This window comes from Meriones unguiculatus, chromosome 14 (assembly GCF_030254825.1).
Source record: "Meriones unguiculatus strain TT.TT164.6M chromosome 14, Bangor_MerUng_6.1, whole genome shotgun sequence".
Classification (NCBI taxonomy): domain Eukaryota; kingdom Metazoa; phylum Chordata; class Mammalia; order Rodentia; family Muridae; genus Meriones; species Meriones unguiculatus.
In genome coordinates this window covers 72,543,720-72,559,163 of record NC_083361.1, presented here as the reverse complement: position 1 = coordinate 72,559,163, position 15,444 = coordinate 72,543,720, and the positions used below count along the sequence as shown (strand labels likewise).

At 43.3% G+C, this 15,444-nt stretch overlaps 1 long non-coding RNA gene across 2 annotated transcripts in view; it reads right to left on the bottom strand.

Annotated features, from left to right (window-relative positions):
• LOC132647250 (uncharacterized) overlaps nucleotides 1-15,444 on the bottom strand; it is a 50,438-nt gene continuing 34,994 nt past the window's right edge. Inside the window, exon 4 of one of the 2 annotated variants that reach the window (XR_009585609.1) lies at nucleotides 1-8,900. This is a non-coding gene — a long non-coding RNA (uncharacterized LOC132647250). The remainder of the gene's footprint in view (nucleotides 8,901-15,444) is intronic. The other variant, XR_009585608.1, reaches the window with a different exon arrangement.

The following is a 15,444-nucleotide window of genomic DNA, read 5'->3' as shown; positions in this document are numbered from 1 at the left end:
TTTCAAAACCACAAGCCTGTGGGAGACATTTCACATCCAAACCCCAAAACTGGGGAAACTAAAATCAGGAATAACAACGTTTTAATTTATATTATTGGGATACAATTTCCAAAGCTAAAATCCAACGAAGGTTACACTTCAGTTTTGACAAAATCAAACACATATTTAAACATCCTTACCAAAATACAAATTATTTCCACCACTCAAAATGTTCTCTTGTACCTCTTTATAGTCAACCTTTTCTATCCTTTGGCCATAATCAATTATTGATCTTCAAAGGATGATATATATTATTCCTATACTAGAATTCAACATACATGAATAACCTAATCTCTTCTGCCTCACTTTAACTTAGCATAGATTTTGAGATCCATTCATGCCTCTGTTTATATCTGTTTGTCTTTATAACTGAGTGTTATCTCTTAGTATATAGTTTTTCCATAGTTTATGTATTCATTCTCCCTTTGATGAGATTTAGATTATCCACAGATTTGGGTTCTTATCTGTTCACATACAGATTTTTTTTTCATGAATGTGGGTATTTAGATGCTGTGTTTATAAATACTAACAAGAAACAAGTTGCAGAAGAGGCTTCTTTTTGATCATTGTTTCAAAAGGAATGGCCCATTGAGGGGAGGAAAGCATGGCATCAGAAAAACTCCATGGTGACAGGAACATGAGACAGATTCTTGCTCATATCTCAGAGGATCAGGAAACAAAGAACACATAAGAAGTGAAGATATTCTACCATCTTCACGGCCCCTGGAGATGCAACTTCCCCAGCTAGGCCCTTCCTCCCAAAGGTTCAACAACTCCCCAAAACAGTTCCACAAGCTATGGACTGGGTGTTCAGATGCATGGCTTGTTGGGGACATTGTACATACAAACTATAGCGACTACAATGATGCTGCCTGGTGACTTCCTCAGAACCCAGCACGGGATAGCAACGGTTCACTGTCACACCTACCAGTTTGCAGATCAAGTGGAACCGTATTGCTTCTAGTTCCAGAGCCGTGGGTCAGCTTGCCTTGCTATGTTCCACGTGCCCCTCATTCCTATGGCGCTAGCATCCTGCTAAGGACATGTTTCATTTACGCACACATCAAAGACAGAAGATCAAAAGCCCAATGACAGAAACTTTCTCACGTCTCTAACTGAATCCCATCCTGAGAAACTTTCTCACGTCTCTAACTGAATCTTCCTCGCCTGAAGCAGTCACAGGATCAAACTAGGCAAAGAGGGATGAATATTTGTTAAATAACACCAATTTTTATGCTAGCCACTGAGGAAGTCCCTCCCTTGGTAAATAAAGAATAGTTCTTCCCTGTCTGGCTATTGTGTTTGTATCTACAGTTTGTTTGTCTTCCCTGCACTTTCCCTTTATTCTAGACATAGGACTTGTTTTGGGGATAAAATTCACAACTCAGCATCCAGGATCCAACACTCTAGTTATATTTGATTGTTCCTCCCTCAGGAGTTTTGTTTCCTCCCTGGCTTGCAACTGGGGAAATGTAGCCAACCACACATGGTGGAGACCTAAATAAGTATAGCTCTCACCCCTTGTCAAAGGAGCTTCTTTTCTCAGCAGACGGAAGCTACTACAGAAAGCCACAACTGGTCAAAACTCATAGAACAACTGATTGTAAGGTTATACATCTACTGGCAGAAGTGAGGTTTCCATTGAGACTCTGCCTGACTAATATTTGAACACCCGCCATGCAAACTTAAGGAGTGAAAAGTAAACAAGATAATATGCACTTCAGGCTCAGAAAAAGTCTCTAACAGAGGCTTGCCTTGAGGTTAGTGGCATGGTTCACACTTTGAAGTGTTACGTGACAAACAAACGTGCTAGGACAGGTGTCAGCAAAGGTTTTCAAGTAGAAGGGCTATTTGACCTTTGTGGCAAAATATAGAAAATACAAAATGTATCGTTTTGGGGTGTTAGCAGTATGGTTCAGGGATAGTGTCCCTGCCTTTCATGCCCAGCTTTGATTGCCCTGCCCCAGCACTAGAGCAAAAACCACTTCAGTCATTTTTTGTGTGATCCCATAACATTAAGTATGCACACTGTTGTACAGCAACCACCAGCATCTCTTTCCAGAATGTGCTATCATGCTAGACTGAAATTCTGCGCCCACTAAACAAAAATCCACACCCTTACTACTCTGGACCCCTGTAACAATGCTTTTGCTTTATATTTCTGGATTCCGCTATTTTAGGTACTTTCTATACATGAGGGATAAAATACTTGCCTCTTTGTCTGGCGTATTTCACCTAACATAATGTTCGTCAGGATTATGCATATTGTGGCGTGTCATTTCAAGGCTGACTGTGTCCTGGTACAGGTTCACATTGCATTCTGTCACCCACCTGTCTCCTCATGTATGCTTGGGCTCTGCATTAGGGCTGTTATGACTAATGCTCCTGCAATCACTGGGTACATCTCTGCCCATGCTTTCACGGTTAAGTGTGAGCCCACACATCCATCCTGAACTGTTTGATGTGCAGCTTTTGATTCCTTTGAGCAGTTATCTAGTAATTGAATTATGAGATCATGCCCATTTGAATTTCTGAAGGACGTTTCACTGGAGAAGACTAACCTTTTGAAAAAGAAGGAAGAAGGAAACGGCAAGGAGATAGAGTATCTAGTTCCATAAATAACTCTTTCATCATTTTTAAGTTACTGAAGATGGGTGCCAGTGAGATGGCTCAGCAGGTACGGAAGCTTGCAATGGGACTGGTGGTCTGATGTTAATCCCCAGATGGGCCCACGTTAGAGAAGACAGACCTAGTTCCTGAAACTGCTTTCTGGCCTCCACACATGCACTGCAGCACACATGTACCCACTTATATAGATACACAAAACAAATGTCTTTTTTATTGAAAGTAACTGAAAACACACTTTCATGAGTTTTCCTGTCTGTTTCTTTCTCTCTGCCTCTCTATCACATAGAGAAAGATCTCCTCTAAAGTTTTGGACTAACATTCTGTATTAAGGGATAAAGATTTCTGCCTGAGATTATATTTGCCATTGACATTACAGGGATACATAAGGGTTCTATTAAGACTCTACCTTACTAATGACTGAACACCTACAATCAAACCTTAGGTATGAAAAGCAAATTGGATTATACCCATTGAGCTTCTGACGTGGCCTATGTTTACAAGTGGCCTGTGTGTTGTGTTGGGAAGAAGTATTTGGTATGCAGGAATCCCTGGGTTTGATGCCCAGCACTACATAAACTCACTCAATCTCTCTCTCTCCCCATCTCTCTCTGTCATGGAGACTATCTGTAACTCTGCTGACAACTCAGAAGGAGAAAGAGAGAGACAAAGAGAAGGGTTTACCTTACACATGTTAAGAGGTAGACCTCGATCTGAGAGTTTAATACAGAAAATTTGCTTTACTGGCATCTTTGAAACTACCTGGAAACCAATCCAGCATGGAAAGTGAGGCTGTGTTTTTGTGCACCTCTGGGAATGAGTGTGGCAGGCAGTTCCTTCAGCTTTGCAGGCAGTCTGGCTGGTGATGACTGTTTGCAACTTTGCTGACATCAGTCTTGACTACACCAGAGAAGCTCCACAGCTGGCTTAATCGGGCCTCAAGGTAAGGAGGTCACTACTAGGCAGATTTAAAAAATCAAACGAAGATGTTCATTTAATTTGAACAAAGCTGACTTTAAAGTCTGTTCACTACTTAATAAACACCTCTCCTCCCCCTCTCCTCTCTCTCTCTCTCAATTTATGTGTATGTGCATGTGTCATATGTAATATGGGTACTCCAGGAGGCCAGAAGAGGATTACGGATCCCATGTAGCTCCTAGGTGCCCTGAGCAGAAGTCCAGAAATGTGGAGTGGGTGACCCGAACTATCCCCAATGCAGTAGCCTGTTCTCAGGTGTGTGGCAGCTCCAAATTCTCTCCCAGCATAGTAATCCATGCCGTGCTTAACTTCACAACCCAGAGTTTGGTTTTAGCTTCTAAACAAGAATAACCCTTTAGATTTGAATAGCTCAGCTTTTCTTTGACCCAGGAAAAGGACAGAAAGTGAGTTTAGGGAGAGGGAAGGGAAGGTGTCAGAATGAATTGAGTTCCTTATCTCAAATTACATACATATAGGCTAACCAGGAGAAAGAGAGAGGAGAGAGAGAGGGAGAGAGGGAGAGAGGGAGAGAGTGTCTAGGGCCTTCCAGCCCTCCACGAGCGCCATCTCGTGTTCTTGAGTGAGACTGCACTAGAAGAGCGGATCCTTTGAAGATGGGGCCTCTGGAACATTTCAGTATAAATTCTTGAATATCGAGCTGGGAAGTGCTTCCGTCCCCGACACCGAATGCTTAGCTGGGAACAAGAATCCAGAAACTTCTCACAACTCTGTTCCTGAAACACCTGCAAGTCAGAGGGCTGTATCCTCAACATAGCCCGCCGAATCATAAAGAGCTTTCACTGGAGTTTGGGGAGGGAAGGCACAGCCCTTGAGTTACTCCCTCTAGTGAAGGAGACAGGGAAATGCCTGAAAATCCTATCTGCGCTTGCCAAGTTAGCTGATAGCCAGGAACACCAGGCGAGTTGGAAAGCCTCCCCGACGAGATTACAGGGAGCTGACGCTTCAGCATGTGTAGGAGTGTACCAGGCTGGAAGCGGGTACAGATAAATGAATGTTCCAGGCATACGGATGAGGGAGGAAAGCAAACAGAAGCTGGGCAAAACTCCCTGTTTCAAGTTGAGCAGAATGTGGCATGGAAGATGGGCAGGGGCGGGTCCCTGAATGTCATTCAGCCACACCCAGTGTACCCCAGCCTGTGAGCGAGTGGGGTCGACGCTAGCCACATCTAACTACCTGACCTCGGCCCGTTCACCTCTGGCACGTTTCCAAATTCGTTCGTTTGTTTGTTTTTAATAAAATATCTATTCCTATTGGAATTTTTATTTTTAAGTGGAAAGAAAGAAGAGAAAGAAGAAAGAAAGAAATGGAAGAGGGACTCAGGGAGCGAGGATGGGAGTGGGAGAAATGAAAAGAGGGAAGGAGAATGGGAAACGAAGAAGAAAGGAATCTGCCCGCGGTAGCCAGTGGCACGAGAACGGGAGAAACTTGCGGCTTCTAGAAGTAGACCCTGCAATACGGTGAAGAAGGGCCAAGGAGGTTGGAATTAAAGCCAGGTGCAGATGTAATCTATGTTTGCAAGGGTCCTAAGACTTTCCAAAGCGACCTCCACTGAGCTCTGGAGGGTCCCCAAGTATCTTGTATCTTTTCTAAATGTGACTTGCCAGTGAATGAGCCAACGTGTGAATCGCTGAGTGGGTAGTTGTCTTTTCCCGTGTCCTAATCCACACGTCCCTGTATCTCAACGTCTTCCCTTGGTGGCAGGAAAGCTTCTGAGTGCCAAAGCAAAAGCAGCTCAGTGTTAGAGCAGACACTGGGGATGTCACTAGGAACCAGTCAAATAATCAGCTGATAATTATCAAAAGCAATTTTGTCACAGGCGAAGGTTTTCAGAGCTTTGTTTTGTCTGTTTGGCAGATCAATTGAATGACTTGCATAGCAAAACTTATATTCCCCGTTTCCTTAGTTTTTGAAAAAAATTCTCATTGCTTATCATAAAAAAAACATAAAATGAGAATTGATGCTGAACCCTAGCCAAAAAAATAAAAATAAAAGCTTCACCCATGGACATATAAGTAAATGAAATAATAACTTTTAATGTACCCCTGCACAGATGTAGCCCATGACAGTTCAGTGTCCAAGTGGGTTACATAGCAATGGGAAGAGGAACTGCCTCTAACATAATCTGATTGGCCTGCTCTTTGATCACCTCCCCCTGATGGGGGAGCAGCCTTACCAGGCCATAGAAGATGACAATGCAGCCACTCCTGAGGTGATCTGATAGACTAAGATCAGAAGGAAGGAGAGGAGGACCTCCCTTATCAGTGGACTTGGGGAGGGGCATGCGTGAAAAAGGGGGTAGGAGGGTGGGATGGGGAGGGGTGGAGGGAGGGGCTTATGGGGGGACACCAAGTGAATAAAGTGTAATTAATTTAAAAAATTAAATTAAAAAATAACTTTTAATGTTCCACTGATCTCACTCAGAGATGTATTTCCAATATAAATGCATTTTATATTAAGATTTATATATTAGGTATATTGTTTTATATGCTAAGAATGATTGTAATGAATCAGAAACTGTATTTACTGTGATTGTGTGTGTCTACAAGTGTAAACATAGGTGCATAGCAGTGCACACACGGAGGTGACAGTAGGAACTGTGGGAGTTAGTTCTCTCCTTCCACCTTTGTGTGAGTTCTGAGAATAGAATTCAGATCATCAGGCTTGCAAAGCAAGCAGTTTTACCTGCTGAGCCCTCCTTCTGGCCTCCCAAAGAAACGTTTAACACTTAGTGAGTTATTGTTACAAGAAATGTAGATGCTAGGTATTTCAAGGATTTACTTGTGAGCCCACGTCCTCAAGGTATCAGACCAAACCTGAAGGTGACTCAAAGCTGGTGTGATTGGGCAGGAGGAAGAGGGCAGGGAAGGCATCACCACAGTTCTGAGAAGCCAGCTGTCTGTAACTGAAGAGAAGCAGCATTATCCTGGAACTGAATCAGTTATCTGAAGGCGGATAGCCTGCTTGCAGCAGGTTGTCCCGAATCCCCTGCTCCACCCCACCCACCTCAGGACAGAGAGCTGAGGCTCAGATCATCAGCCATCTGCACAGGACAGGAGCTGTGGTCTTCTGTCCCCAGCACTGATTGCCTCTCTCTCCTTATGTCTCCCTGTTACTGAGGAGAGGACTACTACCCCAAGCACACTGTTGTCTTCTTGGCTCTTCACTGGCCTGACAGCTCAAAGTGTGGCTTTCTGGCTTTTGCTGCTGCTTCTTTCTGCCCCTGTCTCTCTTATCCATAGTCTTTTTACTTCTCTTTCCATCCATCCCATCCATTCTCCACAGGATTGGCAGATGAGCCCTTAATTCAATTGCTGTTCGACCTGGGGGAGGATCCCCAAATCCACACTAGGCCAAATCTAGAGCCAGGACTACCCACGGGGTCACTATGGCAACCAACCTATTCTTTGCTGGGATATTAGCAGGGTTGAATTTCACACATAGCATTGTGGTAACCAGGCAGCTTTAGCATATTCAGGACTGTTGCTAATGGAAAACATGAAGTTGAGCATTGTCCAGTTATCAATATCTACTCTCAAGAGCACTTTTTGTCTGTCCAGTTTTTTGTTGTTGTTGTTTTGTTTGTTTGTTTGCTTGTTTGGTCTCTTGAAAGATCTCCTATAGCCCAGCCTAGCCTTGAGTTGGCTATATAATAGACAATGTTCTTGAACTCCTGATCCTCCTGCTTCCCAAGGGATGAAATACCCAGTACAAGATCAGTTTAATCATTTAAAAGACTTATTTCCTTTGTAACTTCATTATAAATTAGTGTTTGCCCATCTGGTTTTTGTCTCTGTCAAGGAAGCACTTTGTCATGTCACCCCTCCCACTGCTGAACCAAGAGCCATGTCCTAGAATCAACACATCTTCTTAGGGGCTTTTTGAGACAGAGTCTTGAGTGTCCCAGGCTGGCCTCAAACTTGCTGCAGAGCTGAGCATGACCTTGTCCTGACCTTTCCATCACCTCCGCCTCCTGAGCTCTAGAGTTACAGGAATGTGCTACCTAGTTTTTGAAGTCCTGGAGATCAAACCTAGGGCTTTGAGAATGCTGGGAGTATCCTCCCAACTGAGCAACATGCTCAGCATTGTTTTTTTTTTTTTCCCCTGTACTTTGTATGTTTGTTTTTCTGTAATATTGTAAGAATATGAGCATTTTTTTTTCTGGGCTCACTGCTAAGCAATAATGTGCCCCAGGCATTTCCCCAAACCAGACTTCTTCAGTATGTGCAGTCTTCCCTCTGACCCAAACTAAAAAGCACTGAAAGGAAGACACCACTAAACCTCTGACTTGTCTGCCATCCTTCCAGCTGCCATGTGTACACTGGAAGGGAGGGCACCGCAGACTACCTGGCTCCAGGTTTGCTTTTAGCACCATTACCAAGGCTGGGTCATGGCTGGTCAGAGACCCAACAATTATGGTCATTAGCAAGATGAGGCGATCTCACAGGTAAGGCAGGTTCCAGCTGCTTCAAACTATAGAAATGTCAGATTGTTTACAGAGGTTCCCCTAGGCTCTGTGATGACAGTGTCAAAGTGTCAAACAAGATGACAAATGCCTTTGGCAGTCCAGGAGGCTTTTCTTTATCCCTCCTCCCACTCCACACCCTTGCTTCCTAACTCTTTACAACCAAGATCTTGGACTGGCTGGCAATCTTGGAAAATCTCCTCCTACTCAGTAAGAAGATGTAATAAAAACAAAGTAAGAAAAGAAAACACCCCTCAACTGGGCTGATAGGTGAGCTAATGCAGGAACATGTAGCAGGAGGCAGGAAATTCTATCACAGTGACCATCTGTCCTCTGCCCATACTCCCGTCCCTGGTACTTCTTTCCTATGATGATGGTTCTCTGGCTCCAGTATGCAGACTTTTTTCCACCCTATGTGCCAAGACAAGGGGCAGGCAAGTAGCCACTGAGAATAGAGGAACCTAGTAACAAGGCTGCCTGACTCTTGGTTCCTGGGTTACAGAGACTTAGATCCCCTTGTCTGATTCTGTCATGGCGGCCTGCCTGGATTTCTGGGTAGAGGAAGTCTGACCCTCCCATTCCAGTGTACTTCACTGATACAGAATTCTTGCTGTTTCTTATGGGCTCTTCTTGGCAAAAGACGATGTCCAGAGCTTATCTCTGCATTTAGTCTTCATCCTGCCTGAATTTAAAATAGAATTGGGAACTGGTGAGATGACCCAGCAGGTAAAGGTGTTTGGTGACTGATGACAGGTGAAAAATCCAGGGACCCCATCTGTGGAAAGAGAGAATCATCTTGGTCAAGTTGGCCTCTACATGTGTGGCATGGTACATACACACACACATACTAGTTAGAAACAAAAATGGGTGATTTTCACTGTAGCTAACACCACCACCCAGCTGCATGTCGAGATACCATATTCTATCATACTTTACGTCTGACTACATTCTTTGCCAACACATTTCTTCCACGCTCTGGGAATCAGGCTATTGGTGTGACATGAGTAAGCTAATCTGAAATACTGAGAAAACCATGTTACTATGTGTATGGGGGATGTGTCAAGTCTGTGCCTGCCATTCCATTCATTCCAGACGCCCACCGCTCATCTGAAGCTACCCATGGATACACGCTCGGAAACATCCTCCCAGGTTTCACAGCCAAGTGTCCACTGGGCCTATTTACTTGCCGACTCTCTGTGCATTTGTCCTAAGTGGTTCAAAATGAAACTCAGTCAAGTATAATCACCATATAATAAAAAGAATATAATTCAAAACTATTAAATTCTTAAAAACGGACCACATATGAAAGTTAAGTATCTCCCATTTAAGATAAATCTTCTTAAAACATATGGATTATGATGGCCTTGGGGGTCTTGCTTAAACCTCACCAAAGTGAGTTCTAGTAAAAGTTCAACCAAGTTGCATCAACCCTTTGATTTACTAATACTTTCCATGGCTCATTACTCTCATTTTGAGGCCTTGAGGCTTCAGCCCATTTAAAACATTTTTTTAACCTTAGATCTTTGAAGAGAACTTCTTAATGATACGTAATAAGATTTCAGTTCCTGAGGGTCTAGTCTCTGTTATCATCAGCAGTGTGTCTGCAAATGCTTAGACACACCTGTTCTGTGACGAAGAAGCAGCCGGACCCCATCTGACACTCTGAAAGATGAATAAGCTCAAAAGGTACATGTTTTTCTCATAGTTTAAAAGTTAACAGTGTTGGAGTGTAGATCACTGATATTTGCCTAACCTGCGTGAGGTCCTGAGGTCCAGCCTTGGCACCCTCAAAAAAAAGATAAAAATAGTTTTGCTTCCCCCAATGATCTTTTGAAATGTGTTCGCCAGGTCCCATGCTTTTAATCTTTATAAAGAGAGGCTGGGGAGTTAGCTCATTTGGTACAGCGCTTACCTAGCAAGACGGGGAGATAGGAAGACCTGGAGGGGACAGGAGCTCCACAAGGAGAGCAACAGAACCACAATATCTGGGCACAGTCTCAGAAAAGACTTCTAAGACTGATATTCCAACCAAGGTCCATGCATGGAGTTAACCTAGAACCCCTGCACAGATGTAACCCACAGTAGCTCAGTGTCCAAGGGGGTTCCCTAGTAATGGGAACAGGGACTGTCTCTCATGTGAACTCAGTGGCCAGTTCTTTGATCACCTCCCCCTCATGGGAGAGCAGCCTTACCAGGCCACAGAGGAAAATAATGCATACAGTTCTGATAAGACCTGATAGACTAGGGTCAGATGGAAGGGGAGGAGGACCTCCCTTATCAGTGAACTGGGGGAGGGGCACAGGAGGAGATGAAGGATGATAAAGGGTGGTATTGGGAGGGAATGAGGGAGGGGGCTACAGCTGGGATACAATGTGAATAAACTGTAATTTATAAAATATAAATTTTTAAAAGTGAAAAAAAAAAAAAGAAGTAAGTCCTAAGTTAGATTTCCAACTTTATAAAAACTGGTGCATTCTTGGCTGCCTCTTGACTGAGGCCAACCTGGGCTACAAGAAAGCCAGTCTAAATAAATAGATAGCTCTAAAAATTCTATGAAGAGTAGCCAGCAACTGAACCTATTAAAAAGGAAGTACAAAAATCTATCTATTATCCTATTGCTCCTCCCAGTCTCAGCCTCAGGCAGTGAGTAACAGGTTGAAAGGCCCTAAGGAGTTCTTCCAGAACTGGGGGACAAAACAAAGGTCAAGAGGCCAAACTGCCGTTAAAGAGCTGACATGGAGCTGGAGACACAGAGGCACTGTGTGCAGGGCTGAGGAAGGGCCCTAGCAGGCACGGAAATGTCCTATCCAGAATTCTCCTTTATTTCTGGAGAACAAATATCCAAAATCTTAATTTTCATCATTCATAAAAAAGGATGTGTTCACTTTGATAAATAAATAAATAAATAAAGCCCATAAACTGTAAATGAAAACAAAAGAATAACTGGGCTTCATAAAAAATTAAGTATTTACAGGAAAGTGTCAAAAAAATAAAAAAATAAAAAAACTAGATGAGGCCTGGCTGCATTGTCTTCCTCTGTGGTAAGGCTGCTCCCCCCTCAGGAGGAGGTGATCAAAGAGCTAGCCACTGAGTTCATGCCAGAGACAGCCCCTGTTTCCCTTACTAGGTACCCACTTGGAGGCTGAGCTGCCATAGGCTACATCTGAGCAAGGGGTCTAGGTTATCTCCATGGAATTGTTAAAACTGCATAGGAAACTGTACATTACACCAAGTAAGAGAAGCAAGACACAAAATAGAGTCTGAACCTCATAATCTGTTTATGTGAAATTCTTAAACAGGCAAAGCCAGTCTTAAAAGCGAAGAAAAAGTAATCTGTGGCTCCTAGGGCAGGAGTCTGGAAAGTGCTGCACAGAGTGGGAGGAGACTGGTCAGCCGGTAGGAATGTTCTGTATCTTCAGTGTGAGGGCTGTGGTTACAGACGGGGATTTCAACTGCAAAAACTCATCAAACTGAAAACAACCAAAACGGAAAAAAACCAAACAAAACAAAAAAACCCACAGCAGAGAGTGCATTTAAAATAGGTACAAACTTTACCCCAATTAAATTACTTTTTTAAAATAACCAGCCCTTTTGTTTTGCAATAGAAAAAAAATCAGTTATTTATACTTTGAGAATAGGACAAATTGGTATCAAGACTGGAAGGTATGGGGTATAGCAGTGATAGTGTGCTTGTGTAGCATGTGGAAAGCCCCCCTCTCCCCAGAAACAACAAGAGGCTTTGAGGAGAGTTATCATTTCACTTTAAAACAGACTTTATTCTTCTGAGTAGTTGTGGGTTCACTGAGCAAGAAATGCAGATATTTCCAACTTAACCTCTGTCCCCCACAAGCAGGCAGCTCCTCCCTCCATCAGCGCCCAATCCACTTGTGAAAACTGATGACTCTGCATTAAACTATCACTATCACCTCAAGTCCACAGTCCACATCAAGTCCTGGTATTGGACACTCCATGGGTTTGTACAGATGTACAGTGACATATACCTAGACCACTAGAGCATCACTCAGAGTGTTTTCACTGCTCTAAAAATCCCTTTGTAGTTCATTCTCTTGTCCTTCTCTACTTCCCCCTTACATCTCAACTCCCAGCAGCCCCTGCTGTGTGGTTTCCCTCTTCAAGGGGTCACAGAGCTGTCACAGCCCGCACAGTACACACACTGGCTTCAACCCTTAGTCTTCTTCTCATCTGGTGGTAGAACGTTTTAATTGCTGGTGTCAACTTATCTAGATGTACTATAGTTATCATTTACCCATTTACTATTGCATTTAACCTACTTACCTTCTGTATTACTTATTCTTGTCACTGTGACAAAATACCTCACAAAAGCAACTTAGGAAGGGTTCATTTTGGCTCTCCTCTTAAGGGTAGAGTGCAGGGAGGTGGGAAAGAAATCCTGCCTAGCAGGAATGCTAGGCAGCTGCTTACACTGTGTCTGCAGCATGGAAGCAGAGAGCTGGAAACACAGCTCTCCTGTTTTCTCCCCTTAATTCCATCTGGGGACTGAACCCAAGAAAAGTTACTGTCCATATCAGAGGGAGTGTTCCCTCCTTAGTTAAAGCTTCCTGGAAACACCTTCACGGAAATGTTCAGGGCTCTGTCTCCCAGATGATTCTAACCAAGAAGACAATGACAGCGAACCAACAGCTGTAGTCAAAGATTGTTTCAAGGTTTCGGCAATGTGAATAAAGCTGCAAATATTCATGTGTAGATTTTCGTGGTTTGTTTTGTTATGGTTTGAAGTTTTGTTTTCTTTTTCCTGGTGCTGGGGCTCAAAACCACACCCTCACAAATGGTAGGCAAGCACACCACTACACCCCAGCTCAAACAGAGTTTTGTGTTAACATACTTTTTAATAAGTTGGATAAATATCTTGGAGTACAGGAAGCCTCTGGGACTGAATCCAACAGTGTTAGCCATTAAACCTACCTACTCAGAGCCTACAGAAATTCTTCAGTTACAATTCTGATTTTCCTACTCTTGTATTGGATCCTATGAAAAGTGCCTGGCTAGTCTTGGAGTGATTGTGGCAGTAAATTGAAGAGGCCAGGAAAGGAGAGAAGTGAAGATCTAGGTTCTGGATTGGCTGGATTATATTTACAATTCTTTGAGAGAGCAATCTCTCTAGACCCAGCAAAGCTTCAAGATGTCTAATTATCAGAATGCAAAAATTAAAAAAAAAAAGATGACTAAGACACAAGGGGTGAGACTCAGTGTTTAACATTCCCCAAGAACATTCACGTGCACACGCAGGCACTATACTCAACTATACTCAACTAAAGAACTTGGAATCAGAGAAGGCAGCCAACTATAGTGAAAGATGTGTTCAAATACAGCCCTCTGCTTTCCAGGAGCAAAGTGGACAGTTCTCTCCTTTTCCCTTTCTTCCACAGTTATTAGAAACAGTAACCACCTGTAAGATCCAGTTAGCTCCCAGCCTCAGCTCTGGCACCAGAATAGTGCTATATCATGATCCCAGTAGAGGGCAGCAAGCCAACTTCCACCACCATATAAGTTACCAGGAAGAGACTGCCAGCTACAGACATGAGGTATTAGATTTCTCAGCTACAGACCACAGGATCTGCCCCAGCTAGTATAAACGGAAAGGTGTCTATTAAGGGTTAAAGACAGATCACAGCACCACTGGAGACACAAAGGAAGCAAACACTGGAAGGAGCCTTTCAGAAGGACTCTCGAAACCACAACAGAGGCTATACATTCACGTCACCTCCTGCTTCTGTGTGATCAGGAAGCTTCAGAAGCAGGAAGCAGCTACCCCTGTCACCTAATGGAAGCCATCCCCTAAATCAGGAAGCCACTGGCAACCTCCAATTTTATACAGCCCTACCATCTCTCAGTATTTGCACTATCACATGCAAAATAACACACACACACACACACACACACACACACACACACGGCACATGCACACACACATGATTTGAGGAAAGTAATTCACATCTACTCTAGTCATATAGGAATGTGGGAAATACCATTTGTAACTCCACCTCTTAGAATAGAAGGTAAACATACCAATCCTCTCTTTCTACAGGACCCTAGAAGACCAGGCTGGCCTGGAACTCACAGATGTGTGTTTGCCTCTACCTCCTGAGTGCTGAAATTAAAAGCATATATCATCACGCCTAGTCTGTTTATATTTGTTTGGTTGTTTATATTTATTATTTTTTGTTTTGTTTGTTTGCTTTGGTTTTTGGTTTTTGGTTTTTCAAGACAGAGTTTTTCTGTGTAGTCCTGGCTGTCTTAGAACTAACTCTGTAGACCAGGCTGACCTCAAACTCAAGAGATCCTCCTGCCTCATGAGTGCTCAGAATTAAGGGTTGTTTGTTAGCTTTTTAAACATTGCAAATAGCTGAAATTTTTGTCTCTAAAACTCCATAGCTGTAGTAATAACTTACAGGGCCACAGCCAAGAGACTTTGTAAATATGCACACTTTTCTGTATTACTCAAAAAAGTGCAATATTCCTTTGTCTTCCGTTTCTGTTCTAAACATGCTTTCTTGGGTATTTGGAGAGGACTTACTGGTTCTCTGAAGCTCCCCTCCCTGCCCTGTGATGTTTATCCACCCACCATGTTGCTCATTGAACTCCGTGAGGCTTAACTCAGCATAGCCCTCTTTTGCTTGCCTTCCTTTGTGTAATATTTTGTTAATTCTCTGAGAACTTCATACAAGGTATTTTGATCATATTCACTTCAAACTCCTCCCACAACTTCTCCCAGGAGGGTTTGTAGACCATCTTTCCACCTTCCCTCAGAAACTAGGAGTTAAATAAACTCCCTGGTAGGCAGACTGGGAGTGGGGCTATGACTAGGTAATAGAGATGGCAATTTTCCAAGATACCTGGCTTCTTCCTCATCCTCCTGACTTGAGACAGAAGCCTAACAGCTTTTGCAGGCTTTTGTCTTCCACCTGCAGGCACTCTGCTGATGGACTGGCTCAACAAGTCCAAGGTCTGCTCAGGACAAGTCACATAAGTTCTGGGCTATTCAACCACCCTAGCTTTCTTCCAACTCATAAACCTAAGCTGGTCAAAGAAAACCAGCTCAAAAGGGCTTAAAACCCCCAGCCCTCAAGAAAGGACTGGATATTTTGGCTTTCTGAACACTACCCTCCTCCACACATATAGCTTAGTGCAGAGAATCTTTTCCCCTGTGTGTCTGCTGCGTGAGTTTCCTCACCTGCAATGAACATCTTTCTTTAACTGCTAATTCGGTCTGCTGTGTTTGAGATTTCTCTGCTCTTTCATGCCAGATTTTTTTTTTCTGCTTTTTAATTTTTCAGCTG